Source organism: Lepisma saccharinum, chromosome 13 (genome assembly GCF_977018435.1).
Source record: "Lepisma saccharinum chromosome 13, izLepSacc3.1, whole genome shotgun sequence".
Taxonomy (NCBI): domain Eukaryota; kingdom Metazoa; phylum Arthropoda; class Insecta; order Zygentoma; family Lepismatidae; genus Lepisma; species Lepisma saccharinum.
The window spans coordinates 3,020,311-3,030,808 of record NC_139241.1 but is presented as its reverse complement, the minus strand read 5'-3'; positions in this window follow the sequence as shown (position 1 = coordinate 3,030,808).

The window sequence follows — 10,498 nt, the reverse complement described above, 5'->3', positions numbered from 1 at the left end:
AATTATATATTGATTGGAAGTGAACGAACATTGTGTGTTTTACTGATATCCTCACAAGAGTATCTACAGAATGTTTAGTAAGATCCCGAAATTTAGGTTGAATTCAGAATTTATGTAATATTGAATGGGTGATTGGGTCCAGGGGGACTCATGGGGCTGCAGTTCCCTCCCGAAATTTTGAGAAATTCAAAAGTTTCAACTAAAAGTATTTTTTAAAAAAATCAGGAAAACCAAATTGGTAACTGAAGAACCTCTTAAATCAACCTCTCAAATACAATTTTTGTCATTAAACCACTTTTACCCGTGGTATCAGTATCGGAAGATATCGGTTGGATTATATTTACCGACACCGGCCGATACTTTTCCAATATTTTGATCTTTCGCGAGGCTTGCAAATATGCAGCAAGCACTTTCAGGGTGTCCTTGAATTTATGCATAATTCCAAGTTTCCGTTGTTTTGAACCAATGTTGTATGGAAAAATGTATTTTGTGATTACGTAATAGTATTTTCAGATTTTGATGCAATTCTTACGTTTAAAGCATAACCCTAATAAATTGATACACACAATTGGAAGTATTTACTTACACTAATATTAGTCAATATTTTAAACAGCTTTTAATTAATACGCGTCATTTTCAAACAAGGGTATCGGTGAGATAGGTAAGAGAATCAGCATGGGTGTGGATATCCGTTCAACTCTAATAATTATGAAATGTTTTATTACTTATTCCGCCCCACGGGAAAAAATGCAGCTTTCTAACATCCACATTTACAATTCCAACCCTCCGAAATAAAATCCTGCTTACTCCAGTGGTACTATAGCATGTTATGATGCGTCTGTCTCCATTAAGCGGGACTTTTCCTTCCAGATGGACATCACGGACGTTCTGATAATTCCCAGAGCAGCTGCTGTTCTCCCAATCACTTTTATTAAACTGAATCAAAGGGCCATTATTATCTCTTTCATTTTCAAAATAATCTCGCACTGCACGAGTCTGGCCACGCATAGGAATACCACGCCCGACAACTTTTTTTTTCTTTCGATTTCGCCGGTGTATTCGCGTTATGCTCATCATCTTTCAGTATAAAAATCACAGATACGAAAAAAAAAAGCCCAAACAAACCGCACAATAACGCCGAACTTTTTGCTGTCAGGCATACACTTGGCAACGCAGAATACCACGAGAATTCCCCCTCGACACGGCAACTGGTCAAAGCCGATTGGTTCAGCGATTCACGTGACCCTCCCTAACTTTCGACAGAAAAGACAAAAATAGAATTTCCAAGTCCATTCTTTCGCTCGCTCTCGCGCTCTCTCTTTCTCTCCCCCTCTCTCGCGCAGGTTCGTAGGAGCGAGTCATCAACTGGGAGCGTTGGCAGCATACAAGCAAAGCTCACGACTCCTGAGGAACTACCACTTGTCATGGCAGTTCCTTTTCGGGAGGCAGTTCACCGGAGCTCGCTCACTCAAGCAGCCATTCAAAGGAACGATCAACTCCTCTCGATGTTGGTTTCGTGCAGCTGAAGTGAGGGGGGGTGGGGGAGGACTTGCTGGAGTTAGCTTGAGTGAAAAGAATTAGGAGAGAGGGAACTCCGTCTACTACTCCACCTACCACAAGAAAACCAGAGCACGTACACAGCAGAAACAAAACAAAACACGGTCGCTCGCTCTCTCGCAGTCATGAGTCATCGACGGAGCTGGAACTGCAGGAGCGGTTGACAACGTACACTCAAAGCTCACGACTCCGAGGAACTACCATAGAGGAACTGCTCGTTCACTCCGAAGGAGCGAGCAGTTCACAGTTCCCAAGAGGGAGTCGTTCAAAAGGAACGACTCGTTCACGAACGACCCATCACTAAAAAGAACCGGCTGCTCCCTGGGTCTCAAAATAGCAAATATAAACGTCAGGTCATTATTCCCCAAACTTCAGGAAATATGCATCGAAATTACAGAGAAACAGATTGACATTCTTGTTATAACAGAAACGTGGTTAACTTGCAATATAACGAATAATGCATTGAAAATTCCAGGTTATGACTTAATACGCTCTGATCGTCATTACAGCATGGGTGGGGGTGTCTGCATATACGCACGGGAGGGACTAAAACTGCATCCGTTGTCTTTCGAAATTGAAGGAGAGCAAGGAATATAGAAGTACTTTAGGAAGAGCATTCCGAGACACGGAGCTCTCCCATTGGCCAGAAGCCGCAACGAGCTCTGACGTGACCAAGGGGATCTGTCAAGGGGCGGGGCTCGCGTAGCAATGGAAGCTTACGGGAAATATTTTCATTTTTAATTGTCCATATCTTGGTTCTATTAACCATTTGCAGCAGAATATTTAGCAAAACGCAAGGAATAAAGCCTAGGCAATAATATGAAGAAGTTTACAGCACGCAATTACAATAAATGGCGTCATACAAATCAAACAAAAAGTAATCACGACTATCCTCTTATATCGCCCCTACATTGAAATCTGAAGTTGCGTATGGGTAAATAAATACAATTTTACGTATTAAATATTTCGCTACCACACCAATACTTATTATCCTTCATACCTTCAAATTTTCACAGATGTTTGTTATTAATAATTTGTTCATTATAATTTATATATCTAGTATACATAGGATGTCGCTGTCGGTGTTGTTATATGACGTCGCTTTTCTACGTATTTAGGGTAACCGCAACAATAAAAATGAATGATGAAATGATAAATTTGATGGGAGCGTAGGTTAGATGAGTGTGGCAAGCACTGGTGTACGCAGGAGGGGCTTAAGGGGCTTCTGCCCGCCGAAATTCTTAGAAAATAAAAAAAAATCAAATGAAGACAGTAATGAAGTAAAAAAAATACTTTAAAATGACCCCCGATAACTATTTTTGTGTTTGAATAACTTTTAAAACGAAGGATTAAAATGGTAATTGGAGCTCGTATCTAATGAAAATAGAACAGCGACAACGGGATATCAGCGAAATTGATTTTCGGCGATACATTCTATGAACCAATCTCATTCTGTTCAGTAAAGGTTAGATTCATGGCACTGAACCCGCGTTCACATTCAGCTGTAAATATTGATACAATTTGAATTGAATTAACATAATCCTTGAGTGAGGTGGAAATGGCTTTTGGATTTTTTTTGTAGATGTGAGAATCTTTAACTAGTGATGCACACATGCTTTCACTTACATTAAAGTTTACACTGTGGTAAAATTGCATAAATATTCTACCCACACTGATTTGTGTTTAAAAAACTGTAACATCAAAATATGTTTTTTAGAAATTAATAAATAAATAATAAATGGATAAAATGCAATGTCGTGCGAAAGCGTAATCCCTTAATAAATTCAAAGAAACTCGTGCCAGCTCGATGGGGAATCTGGTTAACGGCGTGTTCGACTTTGAATCCCGTCACTGAAGTTCCCGACTTCGAGTCACGTCGTGGGCATTGATGTTCTTTGTGTCTGCCCTTTCATCAAATTCATGTGATCATCACTCATCGCCGCGATTAACCAAAAGTGGTAAAAAGCGACGTCAAATAACAAATACATGAACTGGCCTCTGTCTTGGTTTAGCAATGTGATTTGTTAATCACTATACGGTGGAGGCCGAGGCGGAAATAAATATCAGTAAGAATAAAAAATCATTACAACTTACCTTTCCTGGAGACTTATGGTTTTGAAGACGATGCTACCCACTGTCGTCTTTTTCTGACTGCACTTGCTTCCATGGACTTGAGTTTCATTAGTTTATTCAAATGTCGTATTCTAATAAAAGTTCTTGTTCTGACGTAAAGGGAAATAATATTTTCGTTAACTTCAGAAAATTTTGACTGCAATACTGTCTTTAGAGTGTCCATAACTTTGTGTTGCTTGGAAACACTTGACCCATGGAAGGATGCAAACACAATCTCAAATTGAATAACTTTTTCCATCCACTCCTGTGTTGGATGGGTAAGCCCCCCCTTTTGATATGATTGATATCCAGTCATCGCTGCAATGTTCTGGAATATCTACTTTTCCCCCCCTAACACCTAAAGTTTCGTCAACTTGACGGCATTTAAAGGCCACGTACCCAGCCAAGTATTTAATGGCATCTTGCGACACGTCATTATCACTAACAGAACGATCTGAAATCTGCGTGTCGAGTAGATAATCTTCTTCTTGGATGTGCATGACCGTGGTTGTTGCTTCCTCAGTTACATCAATGCATAACTCGTTCGTTACAAATTCTATCAAGTTGTCCCCATCAGCTGCTTGATTTTTCTCTACATCACCCTGAGAAATATTGTTGCCTTCTTGAACCACAGAGACACCTCCAGACAAGGGGATGTCGTCTATGTTCCTGGTTAGCAACAATAGGCGAATCCTATTTCGTACTTCAAAGGGGGTGGGGTTGTTATAGAAAGCCCCTAATCCGCGAATACACGAAAAAAAGTTTTCGAGGCAGTCCTGGTTCAGCCTGGCAGTTAGAATGTATTTTACACCATGCATTCCTTTCATGGCCTCATATAAGCCCAAGAGAGACTTTATGGACATAATGAAGCCTTTCTGGAAAGGCATTAAACCTTTCTTATTCCCCACTCTTAATTCTTTTATTACCTCAAGAAACCTTTTCAGAGTATTTATTTGGCTTTTTTCATTCATGCCATATCCACTTCGGAGGGGAGTTTTCTCGTCTTTTGGTATTCGCGAATTTAATACGTCAAAGACGTCATTTACCAATAGAAAGAAATTGGCTTCTCTTTGACGCTTCAGTATGTGATTCAATGCAAGTCCTGTGCGCCGAGAAAACAACTGGGCGGCCATTCTTACATTTTGTCGTGATCGTCCGCTTACACTTATATGGGCCTCATTGATGTGATATGTCACTAACAAATCTCCTCTTTGATGGTCTAGCATTTGAAGTATCATATCCTTCCTAAGTTCTGTGCCGTTTTGAAGGAACAGACCCTCGTCGAGAAAATGGTTCCTCAATAGCTTCAGGAGATGAGGCACATCATTAAAAACCCAAACCTTTTGTTCATGTAGAACGGGATTCACAAAGAAAGTTTTTTCAGTATTTACGCCCAACTCCCTCCACACTTTGGAATTCTTTCCCCCCATGTCACAAACAACAGCCACTACATGAATACCGCAATTTTCAATTTCACTTATGATGTCCTTTAACAATTCTGCTGTCATTGTCACATCAAAATCATAATAGATAGGCTGCTTCCACTTGGAAAACAAGCCTCTCACCATCACGACCTGCACATTGCTATGCGGCCCCAGTATGGCATCCTCCGAAGAATCAAAGCAAATCCGACCATCAATGTTCATTTCGTCGAAAGAGAGCACTGCTACTTTGTCCCGGGAATCAAAGTTAGTGGCCCTAGCCTTGAGTAAGCACAGAACTTCTTTAATGATGCCGCGCTTGCACTTAAAATTTCTTGTCCACTTTCGAAGAGTGGAGGCAGCAGGCAAGGGTACATTGCGCTTTCTCAAATATTCGTACGCCTTCTTGGAAACTGCTCTTAATGTTAAGGCATTTGCAATGTCTTCAGAGGACCATTTCACCCTCTTATTGCCCTCCAAAAGGCGTCGAACTTGGCCTGGTGTGAAGCATTTTGAAAGCACTTTTCTTACTTTTTCTTTAACAATTGTATGTTTTATCTTAGGCTGATTTAGCACAACAAGTTTGTGTCTCCTAGCGATTCTTAACGCAATTTCTTTCCGTCGTGAGCAGCTAAGTTGGTGGCATTTTTCTTTTTAAGCAGCTCAATTTTTTTTCGAAGTTTCGCTATTTCTTCATCCTTGTTGTCTAAATACGGGACAGTATTAGTCTGCTGATCAACCTTTCTTTTTTTAGGGGACAAGGTATTTATGTTTGACAATGCCCTTTTCCTAACATTCCTAGCTTCCTTACGTCTTTGTCGATCACAGGAGTCCTGTAGAAGACAAAGAAACGCTACATTTGTACACAGCATGTAAACAAGAAATACAACATTCAAATGAAACCAATTACAGGCCAGGTAGGTATATAATCTTCAATCTCTATCAGTCGTTAATGCGAGGGATCAAGTGAAAATATTGCTTTGATGTTGATTAGGTGGCACTCTAAAATCTCATTCAGACTCTTAGTATATTTACTAAGGACGCACAAACAAACCAATGAAGCGTTCATCAGCAATGTGATGGATGTTTGTGGAAACATGAATTATACCTCAGATAATCTTCCTCATCATTATTGTTATGTTTAATCCTAGCTTACCCAAGGGGAGGGGGGAATTGTCAGGCCCACTACCTCTATTTTTCAAATGTGTTTTTTTATAAAGAATTGGAACTAAATTACATTATTGTTCACTGAGTGTTTCCAATATTTCTGTATTACTTTTGTTCGTAAAAGCATAAATGTAATGTATAAGTGTAAGCAAAACGCACTTGGTACGCCAATCAGGCGCATCCTTGCATGCGTGTAATTCGAGACACTCATGTCAGTGACAGTGTACAATTGGCTTGAAATGATGGTAATTTTTGTAATTATTATAATTAATAAACAATTCCACTTCTATAAACATAAAATGCACTAATGGGAATTATTTTGGTCTTTGTGAGTTCGAGTGATTGGTAAAATATGTGTGTGACTCATGCAAAAATTTGTTGTTATTATTTTTTAATTATTATTATTATTATTTATGGTAAAAGGAAAAGCTCCCCGTGCGTATAGCACCGTCCGTGAAGGCTTATAAAGGAAGTAATACCCTCAGATTAATTATGGTAATATTTGTAATTATTATAATTAATAAATAACTGCATATATATATATATCAACAAAGAAAGTACTGATTCCATAAGAAAAAGATTTCTTGAATTTTTATGGCAAGAAAAGTTGTTTGCATGTGAGCCCATACCCCCTCCCTCTATGTAGCTTCTCGCCCGGTACGGGTAAGCTAGGGTTAACAAAAGGATTCAGAAAGGCGGCGTGAAAGATACAAATATAGACTAGTCCTCCAAGGTATGTAGCTTCTGTAAAAATTCAGCTTAAAATTTTGGCTATTAACGTAGTCAAAATATTTGTGATTTGTCCTCAACTCCCATTGCAAACTACGCATTACAATTACTTTCTTTTTTTTTTTTTGGAAAACTATAGCCGAAGTAATACCCTCAGATTAAAGCGATTTTAATTCTTCATTTTCTTATGTTTTTTTTTTAAATAACTACAGAACGCTATTGTCCATCGTCTTATTCTCTCGCAGGAGCAGGCCGGCTCCCGTGGCGGAGGGGTTAGCACATCGCGCTACGAGGCCAGGGTTCCCGGGTTCGAATCCAGGCCTGGGCATGGATATTTGTGAGCCTCCATTCATTAATTTCATCATGTCATCACTCATCCCCATCTTAGTAAATTAGCCAAAAGTGGCACAAACAGTGAAATAAAGCAAATCAATCAATCTATCTCGCAGGAGTGGATATATAGGTAGTTTTCCCAACTGCTGCCAGCTGGATTATTGAATGTTTATAGTTTGTTTCAGAAGTCGTTTCTAATGGTGATTGCTTAATTTTTGACGGCCTTTTTATTCGTATGTTAATTGATGATTTATAGTTAAGATTTAGACGTATGGCTGGATGGTAGTTTCATTACACGTCAAAGGAATAATCGCTATTTGTTCCGGGTTAACTGATAAAAATACAGTCCAATACCAAAAATACAGTCCAATACCAAATCAGTTAAAGGCATATGCGTAACTAGCGGGGGTTCGGGAGTCTGAACATCCTTTACCTGCCACCGACCTTCTCGGGTTGCGTCCGGATCACCCCGTAAATTCAAGGGTGAGAGGGTCTGAGTAATGATTACGAGTCAAACTCGTCGCTATTTCGAGGAACGAATTCAAAGAATTAGAAATCTGTACAACGACTTATTATTTAAACCTTTGTCACACCCGTTTCGTCTTGAAGGACAGTTGCATGACCAAGTACACCCTTGTTGCGCCAAGGCAAGAATAAGTCGCACATACGTATATATTTTCGTGTACTGAAGTCTCAACTATAACGACAACGATATCAAGAGATTAACACGCCGAATATTGTGTAGTCTCGATTGTACACGGGTCTGTTTCGTCTCGACAGATTTGGATGTGTGTATGCTGGTTATTTTTCGTCGCTGTTACAGCTCTCGCGCTAACCGCAACGATGAGGATGAATGTTGATCAGTTCAAACAGATGAAATATATGACAGAACAAACAAAATGTTCGATATATGCTTTGACCCAGTTCCTTCCCTGGCATCTCTGGTTTTCAGCGAGTGACGCTGACCACTGTCAACAGAGGCAGCCAGCGTATATGTATGTATGTGTGTTCTTCAACCGGTAATGGGGTGACGTGGGGTCAGCACGTCGAGCCGCCCTCAGCTTTTATAGGAGATTTCTGAAACCGGGTTACGCTACTCACTTGTAGCTCCCCAATTTCCTCACGATGTTGGGTTGCCACCGGTCCTATACACAGGCCGAAAACTCAGAGACTGAACCCAGGCGGAATCGAACCCATGCCGTTTCGCAGTCGGAGCCCAAAGATCAGCCCCTTAGACCACCCGGCCACGGAGGAGGACAAAGATTAGTGAGAACCAAGTCATAAATATTCTGACTGCCATATAACTTCAGTAAATGTAGATACTTTTTGCTGAAACTTTTAGTGCGGCAGATACTTGAAGTCTACTTTCCTTACCTTGAAGTATTGGTCTCGCAATTTATTTTACTTAAATTGGTCAATCGAAGCAGAGCCCCCAGCATTAGTGTAATATGAGTAGTTACAGACAATTTAATACATCCCTTTAAGTGATTTCATTTCCTAGAGAGATTTTTTTATTTGCAGACAGGTAAATGAGTACCAAGTCGGATAATCACTACAAATTGCATAAACAGGGACGGGCTCAAGCAAGTAAAGTATTTGGGGAGGAGGGGTGAGGTATATTTGACATCCTCAAAAACGCCCCTTCAGTTTGAAGTTATCATGTTCCGTTAATACTCTTTCCATAATTAACATAAATTACTGTGACCGAAATGAAATTATATGTGTGAAATATATAATTTTATGCTTAAGTTCATTTTCCAGGGCGGGGCCGTGGCTTCCCTTCCCCCTTCCAGACGTCCATGACCATAACACCCAGAAGAGGTATTGAAATATATCAGTAATATTTGAGTGAAATACTAAAGTATCCAAAAGAATGTTGATGAATGTGATTTTTTGTCATATTGTTCTCGCGTTCAATTTACAGAAGAGCAGGAGAGAAAAATCGTCTTTAAAAAAATCACAGTTTATCAGTTAAACAAGTGTGTAGTACTCTAAAAAACTCACGTACCTGATTCGTGTTTCCACTTGAGCTTGAACATGCAGAGGCATCTCCGTGCCAATTTGGAATACATTGAGATGGCACAGCATCTGAACGCAGAAATTTCCTTGTCGGTAAACCAAGTAGTTCGTTTTTCATATCCCTTTCATAATCACTAGTAAGAAAATGTTTAGAGCACACTCGAGTATTATTTACATTAAATTCATCAGATCGTTTACAGCGAGAAATCCACACGCGCTTCAACTCTTCATTTTTTGGAAACGTATGGTATGTGGTACCAGATTCCTTAAAGCCCCAATTGGTACACTCTGCAACAGCACAAGAATGTTTACCTTTGGCACGCTTATTCATGGTACAGACACCGAAAAGACGTAATACGACCTAAAATTACTCGCTTTCAATATTCAAGACAAACAGCACACGCACTTCTGTAAAAGAATACCGGATCGTTACTACTGGACCTGCAGATCAAAGAGAGATTTTTCTGACATCTGGGAGAAATCTGTGCCTCGAAGTTGGCTTATACCGAACAATGAAAGCCATGTCGCTTTCGGAAACTGGAAGCAATTACTTGCCATTTGAATGTTCCCAACTGCAGGTATGAACCCCCTCGGTGTACGTCAAATCGTCTATCGTATTTCCCTTACCTGGAGGAATGGCTAGCGTAACGCTCTATGAACTCAAAAGCTAACCCTGGTTGAGGCATGGGTGTGTATCATTGTGTGTCTTATCTATTCCATCTTTCATTTTCATTTCATTGCCTTAGATTGCTCTATAGGTCAAAAAGCGACGTGAAATAATAAAACAGATTGATTGATTGAATTGGCGTTTTAAGTCCAGTTTATGCACATTGAGACTAATTGGGACTGGTGCTACAGTTTAAAGTGGGATCCGAACCACTATGTGCCTCCACCGGGTATCGAACCCGTGATCCCTTGATTATAAGGCGATGACGCCACCACTATGCCATCGGGGAGGCCCTCAAAATAGAAATAGATGAAAACGTTAATTGTTTCAGTAACGATCTCGCTACCCAGCGAAGGTTTAAGGCTCGAGCCCCGCCTGGACATTGTGTCCCTTTGCGGGTGTCCATCAATTTCATCTATTCCTTACTCATCCTCGCCTTCCAATTAGGTAAAAGTTACAGGAAAGCAACCTAAAAATAAGAAAAAAATATTTG